At 39.1% G+C, this 15,746-nt stretch overlaps 1 long non-coding RNA gene across 1 annotated transcript; it reads right to left on the minus strand.

Moving 5' to 3' along the window:
• Nucleotides 1-444: 444 nt before the first annotated feature.
• Nucleotides 445-14,949, minus strand: LOC117796408. Its single transcript, XR_004620900.1, has 6 exons — nt 13,061-14,949; nt 10,740-10,793; nt 9,166-9,243; nt 5,898-6,058; nt 4,310-4,390; nt 445-470 (listed from the first exon to the last, which is right to left on the minus strand). It is a non-coding gene; the product is annotated as an uncharacterized LOC117796408 (long non-coding RNA).
• Nucleotides 14,950-15,746: the final 797 nt, after the last annotated feature.

Below are 15,746 nucleotides of genomic sequence, written 5' to 3' on the forward strand. Positions count from 1 at the left end.
CATTCCTTCTGGTATAGAAAACTCTCAATGTAACTTTAATTTACATTTCTCTGATGTAAATTAGTTCTTAATTGAAGGACATGTACATTTCAAAATTATGAGACATACTATTTGCTCTCTCAAAAAAGATGTTGTATTCCATCAAGAATTCTGGAGAGTGCCTATTTTCCTGCATTGGTGTCAATACTAATGATTGCCAATATTGAAACACTGGATATGGATAGACAATAATCAGAATAGGAAACACAGACGCCTTTAAACACATGAAAATATGCTTAATCCTGGGTAGAATATAGAAACCCAAAGTACAGGGGCACCTGGGTGGCTCAGTCGTTAAGCGTCTGCCTTCGGGCTCAGGGCGTGATCCCGGCGTTCTGGGATCGAGCCCCACGTCAGGCTCTTCTGCTGGGAGCCTGCTTCTTCCTCTCCCATTCCCCCTGCTTGTGTTCCTTCTCTCGCTGGCTGCCTCTCTGTCAAATAAATAAATAAAAAATCTTTAAAAAAAAAAAAAAAGAAACCCAAAGTACAAAATTAGGGGAAAAAAACCAATTTTGTGAAAATAGAGACCTTGCAAAAAGAGAAAACAACAAACGATATGTTATCAATCAGAGAAGATATTGCATTCATGAAACAAAAACAGGATGCTGGTTTTTAAAAGAGATTTTCAGAGAACAAAAAAAAAATGCTCTCATAAGTTAAAGATGTGATCACAAAAGTTAACAAAAATGTAGAAGTATTGAGGAAATTTCCCATATGTGACACACACACATAAAAAAGACAAAGATCCGGGAAATAAGAGAAAAAGGATAAAAAAAATATGAAACCCAATCCAGGAAACCCAGTGCCTGAGTAGTACAAGCTCCAGAAACAGAGAAACAAAGAGGAGGAAATTATCAACAAAACGATTGAGGGATATTCCCCCAAACTGAGATGCTGGATTGAAAGGATCCATTGAGTGCTCAATACAAGTGGATGAACATAAACCTAGATGATTATTGTGAAATTTCAAAACACTAAGCCAAATAAAAGATTCTGTAAGTTTTGAGAGGGGAGGTGAAGGAAGAGGAGGAGGGGAAGAAGAGGAAGAAGAGAGGAAGAAGTCCATGTAACTGGATATCTCAGGAGCTACACTAAAGGCTAGAAGACAATGGAGAAATGACTTCAAATGATATCCAACCTAGAGTTCAGTCCTCAGCCAAGCTCTCAGACAAGTGTGAAAGTGGAATATAGGCATTTTTAGACATTCATGATCTCAAAAAAAAAAAAAAATCAATCTCCCACTAACCCATTAGTAAGTAAAACTGATTAGTGTGTTCCATCAAAATGAGGAAGTAAGCCAAGAAAGAGAAAAACACAGGACTTAGGAAAACAGGAGATACAACACAAAAGGGAATCAAATGGAATCTCTAAGGGAAAAATGAAGGAAGAGCCCAAGATGGCAGTTATTTAACAAGTATTTAGAGCAATTAGAGAAAAAGGCCATGTTACTCAAAAAACTGACACACTGAAGACTACCATTAGCAAGATCCTCTTGACTTTTTGCCAACCTTATAATCTGAGGGCTGAATGCCCAAATAAAGCCTGGCCCAGTTTCTCATATGCACTTGGTTTATATGAACCATGCACTAATGTCTTTCTTCTCCACTCCATATTCTGACTCTTGAATCAGTTGAGAATATTCATTTCTTCCTAGAGAAATGTTTTGCTTTGATCTATTCCTGAAAGTTTGAGGTAGGCCACAGTAAGCTTAAAATGGAAAATACAATGCAGTCTCATCCTTTCACCCTATTCCAACTGGACATCCATTACCGAGCCCATCTATACTTCCACCAGATGCCCCAACTGTGCTAAGTCTTGCTTCTCAAGATCTACCTCCTAACTGTGCATCCTGACTTCCCCAAAAGGGGCTCCTAAGAATTTTCAGGAAAGCTGAGGCCAGGCTGTGACCCAATGACTCTATAAGTTATGTTTTCAGTTCCATCTAAGAGTGGCCATATTGCCTTTTCCTTACACAGTTACACTTGTGCTTGCTACTCAGTTTTTCCATGCATTGTTGAAGGATACATGCATGGGTGATTAAACCATGCATTGTTTGAAGGATACATGCATGGGTGATAAAGCTATAAAGAGAAACACCATGATGAATATAAAACGAGCATAACAGTTCCTCTAGAAAGGTGAAAAGGAGGGACCTAGAGCTGTTTCTAAAGTGTTGGTAATGTTTTGATCTAGTCAGGGTATTTACAACTTTTTATTTTATAATTATTCTTTAAAATACACATATGCATTTCATACACTCTTCTATCTGTGTGATACACTTCACAATAAAACGAAAATATGTAGCAACATAATAATGTTCGTAACTGGAAAAGTAGGCCATAAAATTGAATGCATGCTATGATTACAACTACGTGCATTATATGACTAGGGGGAAAGACTGGAAGGCAGTTATACCCAAATAAGAGCAGTAAATTATGGTTGAAAGATCAGGTGTGATTTTCTCAAAAACCCAACAGTTTTCAAATGATTTCAAATGCATTATCCCATTTAATCCTCACCATTCTGCAAGGCAAAGATTTTCACAATCCTCATATTACAAATGGAGAAGCAGAACTTACATAGTTTAATAAATTTGCCCGTAACCTTACCATCAAGGAACAGTGGACCTGGGACCCAAACCTCCACTGCCATACAACTTCTCCATGCCACTCATTTCTCTCACCTTGTTCAGGTAACAACCTCACAAAGCTTCAGCATCCTTATCTTTAAAGTAATAATGATGCTGATGGGGCTTTATTACAAGAGTTGTCAGGATTAAATAAAGTATGTAAAGCACTTACATACAACCTAGTACACTGAAGTACTCAATAACTATTACACATCAGTAATAGTAATGTTAATATTAAGGATTAATTAGATAGTTGAGTTCGGTACTACTTAACTAGGCGTTAGGCAAAGAAGAATGAATATGAGTTCACTGTCCAGCAGAAACAGACAATTAAACAAACTCAAGAACCTACGGAAACGATAGAGGTATATGTATACATGTGATGCTATGGGAACAGAGGAGGGGCGCTTGAATTGGGCCTGGCCATGTTAAGGCAGTTGGGGAAAGTTTCCCTGGGGAAATGTTACATACTCGGAGATGTACAGTTGAATTGGGAAGGAGTCTATGTCCATGCTATGCCCTCAACCCTCACCAGAGAAAGGAAAAACGATGATACTGGAGCTGAGGTAAGGATATTACTATCCCAGAATTTAATATTACATACTACAATGGTCTACAGTGGGGCACCTGTGTGGCTCAGTCAGTTGAGCATCTGACTCATTATTCCAGCTCAGGTCATGATCTCATGAGTCATGGGATCGAGCCCCGTGTCAGGCTCCGTGTTCAGTGGAGAGTCCCTGGAGATTCTCTCCCACTGCCCCCACCTCCCCCCAGCTCACATGTGCTCGCTCACTCTCTTTCATAAATGAATAAATATTTAAAAAAGAAAAAAATTAAATTAAATGATCTACAGTGACTGTTATATCAAAAGAATAAAGACAAAGGGTCACCGGTTTTGACAATTAAAAGATAACTAGTTTCAGAAAAACTTGAGTATGTGCCAGGAATTACGCAATACCAAAGTACTGTTCATTTTGCTAGAAGTGATATGGTGCTTATACTTTTTTAATGTCTTTCTGTTAGAGATCTAGGGTTCAATTTCCAAAGTTAACTTACACAAATGGCCCACAATGGGAATGGGATGGGAGTGGGGATGATGATTATAAAAGAAAGTCTAAGAAAGAAACCACCAGGAATTCAGTAAGAATGATCTTATCTCTACTTTTATATATATTTGGCATTTCCCATGATAAAAATTTCAAATTAAAAAAAGTCACTAGTGACCTCGAAGGAAGCCATTTAAGATAAATGCTGTGGGGAGAAAACAGATGCCAAAGGGTCACAGAGCACACAGTGATGAGACATGAAGACGATGAGTACAGCTTGACTCAAGAATTTTGGCCATAGTTCAGTGGATGATCAGGTTGAGAAAATGAAGATAAGACAGATATAAATACACAGCTATGCACAGATATAAATATGGTTTGACTATAAGGGAAATCTAAACACATTTGTAGGTCTAAAGGAAGAAGCTCTTGGAGGGAGAAATATTGAAAAGTAAAAGAGAAGAGACAATAGATTAAAATCCCAGATAGCAGGCATGGGTCATAAGAAGAGAAATGATTCAGCCACCAATAAGACAGCAAAAGAAATTGCTTTCAAACACATGTCAGATGGGGAAAATACCAGCCTGGGCCCCACCTGTTTCAGAAAGACAGCAGCCATCATCACTAAGGCTGGCGTGGAGCTTCTGAGGCCAGGCCTGGCACAGGAGGGCATAGGCTACCAAAAAAAAAGGAAAAAAGGAGTGAAGAATCATACGGATTGCAGGGAGACATCTACTCAGAGTGAAAAATCCGATACTGAAAAGAATCTAATATCGGGGTGAACTGTATCATTCAGCCACAGGCCTGCTGCTCCACCACTCAGTCCAACATCCCACATGCAGTCTCAGGGCTCTGGTTCAGGAGAGACAGGACGTCTGGCCCAGGTTGGAGTTAGCAATCTATGGGTTCACATGGGCTCAGCCTGAGGTAAAGATAGAGAGGTGAAAGGGAGCTGTGTCCACTTCCCAGAAGTTCCAAGACCCAGATTCAACAGGCCCTGAATCTCAAGGGTCAGTCCAAACCTGGGCCAACATTTTTGGTTTGAAATGGCAGCAGGCTGCTTAAATGGTGACTCACTAACAGAACACATGTTATTATCCAACATTAAATTTAATGATGCAGGAATTTGGCTCATCATTTCTCTCTAACTCAATTTCCTTAAATTGGCCCATGGTGGGAGAAAATTATTCCAAAATAATTACCATAAGAAAAAAATTATTTCAATGAGATGAATAATTCCTCTCCTCCATGCAAACCAAAGAAATATTTCCTACCTTTTCCCCTACATCCATCAAAAAAGGTATCTGAATCAGCAGTCCTTTGAGAGGAACTAGAATTCCACCAGAACAAATCATTTTCTTAACAATGCCAGCTGAGGAACTTTGAACTATTTGTTGCACTGTTTAGTTGCTTTAATAGGGCATCATTAACATTCCCTCTTCCATTCACTACTTGAGATGCAAAGCCAAGGAAATGGTCCACTAGGTGTGAGTACAGCTACTCTAATTAGCGACATTGTAACCAGGGTTTCTGCCCACTGATATGCTAAATCATGTGAATTGCATGAATAGTGAAGTAAGAGTGGCAAGTCTTTCAGATCTGCCTTCTGAGCTGAATCCATATTCTATTTCTAATTAGAGCTACAAAGATTTCCTATATAAAATTTCACATTTCTAACTCTGCAGCCATCTGTTACTGACTCTTCCTTGGAGCCAACCCATCCGCAGTCTTCACAGCAATCATCACTCCTGTGTGTGTGGTTTTTTTCTTCCTGGGACAAAATCCATTTGACCTCACCAGGAATTCTCAATGACAATACCTGGAGAGCAGAGTTATTCTCAGAGAACAGCTTGCCCAGTGCGGGGCTTCATTTGTCTTTCCCCATGGGTCATTTATCACAGGGAGGTGGCCTGTTGAGGTAAATCCTAATTGAAAACCTGTATGGGCAACCTGGATGCCAGCGCTGAGCAAAGGGAATTATTTTGCACTCTGCATACAGGTGCACCGGCACAGAGCTGGATTAAGTCCCACCAGCCAGCAACAGCACATGCCCTATCACTGTCTTTGGAGAAAGACTCTTCCAATTCTTGGAGAAGAATAATCATACAGTTCTGCAACTTACATATGCAATCTGAGATTTCCACCCTGCTAAAGGCTTTGGCTTCTATAGCAGCTTTAAGCACCTGAATAATTTTAGGTGTGTTTCTGCTTCCGTCTTTTTATCCTTCCTCCACTCCACTGGATTTGTCTTTATATGCAGAATCCATTTATAAATACCTCAGGTTCATTCACGCATCAGCAAACACTAGTGCATGGTATGCACCAGGCACAACGGTAGGCATATCTAAATCATTGGAGGAAGACAGAATTTTGATTTTGAAAGAGAATTCTACATCACAATGATACAAACATTGATTGTTGATTTCCAACATTTAGAATGAATCTATGCATAAAATTTGTAATCCTTAATGTGCAGAGCAGAATGTGAATGGTGGCAAAAGTGACGAAGTAACAACACAGATGACAAATGCTGGGAAGCGGAAGGGAGGGAATACTGCTGCGGGGCACGGTTGGGGAATCAAGAGATATTTTCTAGGGTCTATGGAAGAATAAATAAAAGTATAAACATTAAAGGTACCAGGGTGATTGTAGTAGACATTACTGATTCCTGCCCGATTGTCACCTCCCCCATCTCCTGCTTCCCTCTGCCTTTTGCTTGTTTGCAGAGCCCAGATTGTATTCATCTGTCCACATTATCCTTTGGAATCATGTGGTGAGGAACGACTGGGTAAATCATGATTCACCTAAATGGTGGCAACTCCGCACTCCGTAGCACTGGGAATGGGGCTGGCTCTAGACAGAGACATGAGGAGAAATCTGCACTGGCCTTCTGGGAGAGATATAAAGCAAGAAATAGCCTCTCATATTCTTTGAGACATCATCTGATTTAATTAACCTTATAGCTGTTCCCCTATCTTGGAACATCTTATTATGGGAAAATACATTTTCCTTACTGCTTAAATATTTGGAATTGATTTTTTTCTTACTAGAAGTGAAAACAGCCTAACATACAGTAACCCATTGAGGAATTTAAAATAATGGTTTAACTGAACTGGGTGGAAGGGGGAAAAGAAGGAAGAAGGAAATATAAATGAAGTAAATTCCCATATATAATAGCAGAATCAAGGTCAACATATTTTATATAAGATTATATTTATAAATTTTTTTAAAGAAAAGAAAAGTAAGCAGTGTAAGCCTTCTGTTTAGAGAGATGGAGGTAGTCATCAGAAAGAACAAGTTAAAAATGGGACTGGAGCTGAGGAGGGGAGGGATAAGTAAATACTCCTTTTAATTATAAGTGCTTCTGCACTATTTTATTTTGAAACTATGTGCATGTGTTATTTTTGATAAAAGCTTTAAAATTTACATAAAGAAGAAAATGAATTCAAAACTAGAAATTAATTTCCTCTTCTGGAGCCACTAGAGAGAAAAATAAGATTCTTTTTGAGTCAAATCAGCAAGTTAACAGAAGCACTTTTCACCCAAGAAGAGTTGCGGGGGGGCCCCAGTGCTTTTCCTTGTGGATCAGTGCAGGAGTGTTCCCTTTGTGCAGATGTGGATTAGGCTTTTGGCAGTGAAAGTGTTTGAAATAGGAGGAGATAAGGGAGCTTGGAGGGCCAAGAAAGAGAAAAAAACCCCAGCTACAGTGCAACCAGTTTTTCTCTCCCTCCAAATGATGCAAATGACACAGACCCCGAGACCCCAGTGTGTTAAAATAGGTAGCGGTTATAGGGGCTGGATAACTCAGCATGCTGAATTTCTCCCACTGAAGAAGGACCAATTTTCTCCAAACTGATTTCATTCGCAAAAGTACAAGAGAAAATTGCCTTGGTTATCTTGACAGTCTCCTCAGGGATGTGAACAGAGATCACACTTCAAACCACACCTCCCACACCCCTTTGACACTGTTGACTAAAAGGTACTGATGACCTAACTTGAGCCACCAGCATAGTTTTATTTTATTTTTTTTTAATTTAATTTAATTTAATTTTTTTTATTTTATTATATTATGTTAATCACCATACAGTACATCCCCAGATTCCGATGTAAAGTTTGATGCTTCATTAGTTGCGTATAACATCCAGTGCACCATGCAATACGTGCCCTCCTTACTACCCATCACTAGTCTATCCCATTCCCCCACCCCCTCCCCTCTGAAGTCTTCAGTTTGTTTCTCATAGTCCATAGTCTCTCATGTTTCATTCCCCCTTCTGATTACCCCCCTTTTCTTTATCCCTTTCTTCCCCTACCGATCATCCTAGTTCTTATGTTCCATAGATGAGAGAAATCATATGATAATTGTCTTTCTCTGCTTGACTTATTTCACTTAGCATAGTTTTAAATCAGCTAACGACATTCCTCTTCAACAAATCCCAAAGCTTCAAAAGCTGCAATTTTGTTCCCAGGGGATCAGAGTTACTGATACAAGTTCTAGGAAGAAGACAATCCTATAACTTCCAGAGTCCAAGAGAAGTAAACAGTGTTTTCCAACCTTATTCACTTCATGTCCCATTGAACTCATGGTCATAGGCCATTTCTTTTAAGCTGTTTTTCAGTAATGCAAGCCATACATATAGGTTTAAAGTCAGCTAAAGTAAATCCTAACTTGAACCTAGTAAAGTTTTCTAAAAACAAACTTATTACAATATCAAATATGCATTGTCCTAGACATGCATATATCTAGGAATATATCCTACGAAATAAAACACACACGGAGGTGCCTGGCTGGGTCTGTCGGTAGAGCATGCAACTCTTGATCTCAGGGTTGTGAGTTCAAGCCCCATGTTGGGTGTGGAGAAAAAGAAAAAAAAACGTACAAGATTGTACACAGCAGCATCATTTGTATTGGCAAAATAAAATAAGATTAAAGAGAGTCAAACAGCAGGAGATTGAACAAATAATGACATATCCATACTGCAGAGTATTAATAGTTATTAAAAAAATAAAAACTATATAGAACTTTATGAACTTTCATAGAAATATATCCATGTTACATGAAAAAAGCAAGTTGCAGAAATACGAGCACAATGTAATTACATTTTTACAAAAAGTATGTGTATGTGTGTTTTCATGTAACTGGGGAAAGATACAAAAAGGCATACATCAAACTGTTCATGGTGATCACCTCAGGGCATGGAATTATAAGGGAGTAGAGTTTTACTTTATATACTAGTGAATATTTTGAATTGTTATATCAACTATGCAACACAAAATAAAATTTGTTGGAAATGTGGGAAAGGTTATCACATCTCCTTTCCTAGGATGATACCTAATATCACAATTTAATGAAAATCTATCCAATTTCTTAAAATCTTCAGAAAATATTTTACAAACTTCTTTTGTAACTTTGTCATAATAATAGCTTCCATGTATTGAAAGGCTAACACATACCTGATATGGTGTAGGTGCTTCTCATACAGTTACTTATCTTAATCTTTCAGTAACAGCACAGGCTTTATTAGGTCCATTCTACAGGTGAGAAGATGAAATTATTCAAACAAGATCACATAAATCCAACAAGCAGCCTCATCAAGATACCAAAGCAGATCTAATTGGAAGGCGTGTGTTCTTCACAGGACTACACCATATCTATTAAACACATGCATCTAAGTTAAATCACTCACTTCACTAAAAATTCAATTACTTTTGTAAATGGAAAGAGCACATACTATGGGAGTCCCAACCCTACCTCACAGAGTTGTTGGAAAAGAATCAAAGGAGATCTGTCTCAGTTCCCTTCCCTTCCACTCATCATGGTAGTGTCCCAAAGAAAACTGTCATTCCCAAGCCACCATGTCCTCTGCTACTCCAAGCCATGCTCTTCCAGCCCTATCAATACCTTTATCCAATCTCAAAAACTCTCCCAGTGAGGTCTCTCCAAATTCTCTAGATTTCTCTAGATGTGAAAGCTGCAGAGATATTTTCAATGTTGAAGATTATTTCACAGCTTCTAAAAGCTAAGATCTTACTCATGCGTCTAATAGCCTGCAGGCACATTGTCCTGTTTTGTATGTTAACAAAAACAAAAATAGTGTGGACTCATGGTCATTTGACTAACACCTTTTTAGCTCTTCTTGCACATGGTTTGTCATTCCTGGCCCTGAATTTGTAATATTTGTTAGTAACTCTGCCGGAGGGATAATGATCAATAATTTTGAGAGGGACATGTTCATTAGAGCCAAAGAGGAAAACTCAGCAGGGTTTAGATAATGCAAAAGCATAGTAAATAAGAATGGGGAAATACAATAGACATTGGAGAGGCGGTAGCTCTGTCTCCTATCGTGTACCCTGAGACGTGCCTGGATTTATTACTGATGCTGTATTCTCATACAGCTTCAGAGACCAGAAATGCCTTTCATCCCATCTCTGGCTGGTGCAAAGATCATATTCCCCAGGGCCCCAGCACTTCATAATAATGATTCATTATTTATTCCAGCCCCAGGACATTTCAAATGAGTGTTTCAAACCACTGCTGGTTATTATATTGGATTTAACTCTACTGATGCATTTACTGACACCACAGGAACCACTGAAATGCAGTGGAGGTCTCCATAACTCTTCGAAAGCTACATTTTATTTGATTTTCTTTCATGAATCTCAAAACCTAGCACAGTCTTTTCCATAATAATTAATCAAAATAGATAACACTTGCTGAATGAATTAATAAGAATGTTTAAACAAGCTGGCAGAGTAAAAGACTAAGGACTTTAAAGTTCTAAGGAATTAATTCTTTTTCTTAATGAGTATACCAAACCTTTCCCAAACCTGTGCCAAAATAAACATGAGGATAAGAGCATCTGGTATTGCCTAGCATATTGAGGCATTCAGTATTTGCTGAGGAAATGAATGACGAGCTAGATTGCCACAAGTTTATTCTCATTATTTTTCCTGATGACGTGATGTAAGTGTTGTGGATTAGCAATTGGAAATTTATGTCTGCTCCCTTTTTTTTTTTTTTAACCTACCTTTAATTTCTCTGCTTGGGCTCACTGTCACCTGAGTCGTAGTGTCTATATATCCTACAAATAAAAAGATACATACCCACCAGAGAGAAAATTCAGTACGCTGCTTCTAAGACATTTCCAGAAAACAAATCTTCAGAATCAATAGAAGGAAAGGAGACAAAACAAAACCAAAAAAAAAAAAAGCATCGCCAAAGTATAGATATGGCTAACTGGAAAGGATTCTTTAAACCATCAGAGGAAATCTCACCTTTAAATATCCTTGAATTGGAAAATGACTCAGGTGATAGCACATAATAAGGCAATTACATTATAATAAGATTTTAAAGCTATTGGTATTAACTGGTTTGGCAATTTTCTTACTCTGATCTGGAAGCATGTGCCTATGGAATTTCGAGAAGGCACATATCCTGACTCTCTTTCCTAAAGTAGTGCATACACCAATGGCTAAGTCACAAGCCTATGTATATGGAGGTATGTGGGAGGGAGGTCACAGGTCTGGCGACAGGCGAGGGGTGCTCCTCTTCATTTACATTTTATCTCCATACTGCTGCTGTAGTGGTTTTTCTAGTATGGAAAGCTAGAGTAAGTCACTTCTACACGTGAAACTCTTCAACGTCTCCCTCTTGCCCTCAAGATAACTTCCTCAATATGATGTCTATCCCCTTTCAGGATCTGGCACAAAATTCTCAATCTGGAATCTCCATCTGAGAATATGTATTTACAGGGGAAAGAAACATGATCGATCGATCGATTGATCGAACTCTGAGAACCCAACAAAATCAGGCATTTTAGATATGGTTGCTTTCTTCAGTAGGGGTTGTTGAACTGAAGACTCTGAGGGATTTACTTTGCTTTCTTTCTCTCAAGGCGAATTTGTATCACTCACTTAATAGTCCAGAAGCCTCTGTAGCCAATAAGCAAACTACCTGATTGAAAATAAAATTATAACCTGGTCCTCTATTGCCTAGAGAATTAATTAGAATCCCAACTCACTTCCTTAGTTTAGGGGGGAAAACTAACTGAAGAAATCACATGTTACCCAGGCCACAAATTGCAGGACACTGCACTGAGAACTGGGAAACAAAATGTCACCTAAAAGCATCCCCATAGACATCACTAGCTAAAAGTATTAGTGCAGACTTCTAATTACATCAACAGGGTAGTATGGCACAGAATGACTGATATCTTCCACAAGTCTGAACAGAACTCTGTAAAGAATCACTTCTCTATCAAACCCCCTTCCAACACCACCAGAAGCCTCAGTCAACAGCATCATCATTTACTCATTACTCAGGTCAAAAACTTAGAAGCCATCTGTGATTCTTTTTCTCATATTCTACATCCAATCTGTTTAAAGTCCTGACAGCTTTGACTACAACAAATATCTAAACTGACCATTTCCCACCCTCACTGTTAACACCTAGTCCACGGCCACTGATGGGTGCCTGCCACCGTTACACTTGTCCCATTTGTCCACCCTCTCCACAGCAGCCAAATTAACTGTTCTAATTACATCAGCCTGCATCCCTTTCCTACATAAAACACTGAATGACTTCTCATTGCAACATGAATAAACTCCAGACTCCTCACTGTGGCCTGTACAGCCTTCAGTGACCCAGCCTCTGCTTCCGTCTCCTACCTCATCCTCCCTTCCCCCTTGTTCACCAGAGCCCAATCCACTGGCCTTGTTTCTATTGACGTGCTGAGCTCAGCCCCTACACCCTCAAAATGGTCAAATGGGCTGCTTTCTTCCCAACACTCAGGCCTCCACTCAGATGTCACTCCTCAGAGAAATCTTTCTTGACCGATAGAAGTCAATCTCTACCACATTACCCTATTTTACTTCTTCCATGGCTCAACTTTTATTATCTGCCTCCTCTCACTGAAGTGGGAGCTCCTTAAGGGCAGGAACCCATCTGGTTTGTTTTCCACTCTATCTTCGTGGACTACAAGAGTTCTTGGCACAAACTACAAATGAATAAATATTTGCCAACTAAGTACCACAAAAAAAGGATATGCTTTCCCACATATCAGATGCTAGTGTTCTGCGAGAATTGGCACACCTAGAAGGCACCATAGTTTGAAAAACAAACAACTTATCTCTTTGAAAGGAGTATTTCAGACAACTGTGAATCAGATTTGTATCCCAGAGTAAAGAAATGCCTTGTCATAGGCAGATACAAGAGTAGCTCATTTTTCATTCTCCTTGGATTAAGATCTAAAAGTCTGATTTCAGCATCCTGAGATCTTCAAACTAAACCTGATGAGTTATTTCCCCTTTCCTGTCAACTGATAAACAGAAACTGCTGGTCAATTCTTACTCTCATTTACTCAATCTTCGGTCTTTGGGATTGTTTGCTTCATCTTAATGCAGTTACAGCTCCACTCTGTGGAAAAACAGGGAAAAGAGGCAATGCAGTACAGGTATGTTACCTCTGTGACCACTATGCAAATTTGGGATAGAGATGAGACAGTCTGTAAAAAGATGCACAAAATATCAAAATGATGACATGCCTTTTATTCTTATTTAGACTGGATATGGTTAATCTCTAAAAATAAGTATGAATCACAGGCCTATAAATGTTTGATGATTTACTTGCTCTCTTTCCCATAGTCCCACCTTCCCATCTCTATTTCCATAGTGGGCTTGAAACTGTCCAGCGGGTTTCTCTTTTTAGTAATACATCTGTCAGGTGACACGGTGACATGTATAAAAATCACAAACACAAAACACAAAGTTCATTTTGGTCAGACCCAGAAATTAGACACTTAAAAGCAAATGATTCCCTATGTCTAGATGCACAGAGATACAGCCACGGAAACTAGCAGAGGCAGCACTACCTTTTCTTAAGAGGAAAAGAACTTTTTAAATGATATCCCTTGACCCTCAACTAGGAATAAGATCCTTCATGAAGCTGCCCATCTTGATGAGCAACATTGAATTAAGACCTAATAAATGTTCAACTGGTTCAGTTTCTTTATTTTTATTTTTTTTCCTGGTTCAGTTTCTAAGAGATCGGGTGCAGATACAAGATCTCTCCCAGAAAAGCCCAGAAATATTTTAACATTTCTTAGGATTTAATACATTGCAGTTTGGCGTCTCCAAGATATCAAAGCACAGCCTGGTTTCTAGTAACACAGTGACACTCGACACAAGAGCTGCATCGCTTCCACCACTTTACCATCTAAGAATTTAAAACCATTCGGACCCAGTTTCAACATGTGATCGATGGACACAGTATTCATCGTCCTTTCTCTAGCTTCAGTGAGTTGTATCTGAGCTGCACTTTATACTGGGCTTTTCGCTTACTAACTCATTAGGAAGCTTCAACCTTTAGTGAAATTAGAAACTAGGCAACATTTATCTTTGGTGACCCAAGATAACCCTTCATCTCCACCCTCCCCCATGTTCCTGCCCCTCTTTTACCTCTCAAGTTCTTTCCTTATCAAAACAGCCTCTAATGAAGCGATCTGAATTCCTTAGCCCTAAAATAAATCTCTGCTAGAAACTTCAAGGATGACTTTTCTCAAGAAGCTAAGGGAACAAATAGGAATCAAAGCTTTGAATTACACTATGTTTTCAAGAATAAGAGAACAAGCATAAAAGACAGATTAGTACAAAAAGGGAAAATTTCATAGGGGAGTCAGTGACTGAACTTGGTTCTCAAGATGAATAAGAATTTGCTCAGCAGTCAAGGTTACAAGACATTTTAAGCAATGAGATCAAAATGAGCGAGGTAAGGTGGAGTGAAAGCATTGTATTACTAGCATGGCTTCTCTCTCCCCCCTCCAGAAGATCTTGACCTTCGGGATTATGAAATCTGCTTACAACAATCGGTGCTCAGTTTTAGAACATAGATATGTAGTGAGAACATTATCGATGAATATTCGCTATGTGGAACACAGTGATGAGTCAGACACAGCCCAACCACAAGGCAAATCACAATATAATGGGTTTAGATAGAAATGTACACATATCACATAAGAGAATGAAGATTGACTGGGAGGGAGAGGGAATACTGCATGAACTGGATAAAAAGCCAGCTCTCCATGAAGTTAGTCAGCCATTAGCTTCCAAATTAGAAGTAACAGTGCATAGATGATTTTAAAATCTTACTGAGTGATAAGGTCAGTGTTATGAAGTCCAGACTGAGTTAGAGGAGACTGGCGTGGGTAGAAGCGGTTGCCTTCTGCCCCACCGTAATGTTTCCAATTTGTTGAATAAACCCAACTCACAAAGATCAGGTTATCCCAGAGTGGAACAAATACTCAAGGGTTTTATATTTTCTACATTTACTAACTTATCACGGAAGAATTCCTAATCACAGGAGAATTCACCCATGGCTTAAATCATGTGGAAGTGCTCTCAGCTAAAAGGGTGATCACTCCCTTGTTTGCTCTGACTGCAAAACCCATCTTCCTTGAAAAAGAGAATAAACCTCGATAACCGGCTGATCCCTCAAAATCTTGCCTCTGTTTCTAAGGGCAGCATGATGTGGTCATCTGGTTCTCTTGGACACATCACCTCTCAGCCTCATCTCTTTGATGTGGGGCTACATATAAAGATCACTCAAAATGAAATTCAGGAAATCTCTCAGTCTGGGTAGAGTTCTCTCTATCTGGCTGCCAGCAACGGTCCCGGCTGAGGCCAGCCTTCACTCAGCCAACAGCGTGAAGGCCAATTACAGCAGGGAGAGCTTTGCTGCCACTGCAAATGTTGACAAATAGCCCTCCACCTGTGGCTAGATCATGCTCCTTCATATTGAGTTTGAGCTCGCTAGGAAGCCTCTGACCTCTCCGGTCAGACATCCAGCTAATTGTTTTGGATGATATGAACTGTGTCAATATTTTGTTCAGGCTGAACATTTTTAACAGTTTGAGACAATTCTCTTCAAAGCTTCAGGTACTGGGTCAAATGTACTTTTCCTTTAAAGAAAAAAGGCTTTTTACCTTTTATAGCATTATGGACAATATTTGAAAGAGGTGCTTTTTTTTTTTCTTGTTTGC

This window comes from Ailuropoda melanoleuca, chromosome 15, assembly GCF_002007445.2.
Source record: "Ailuropoda melanoleuca isolate Jingjing chromosome 15, ASM200744v2, whole genome shotgun sequence".
Taxonomy (NCBI): domain Eukaryota; kingdom Metazoa; phylum Chordata; class Mammalia; order Carnivora; family Ursidae; genus Ailuropoda; species Ailuropoda melanoleuca.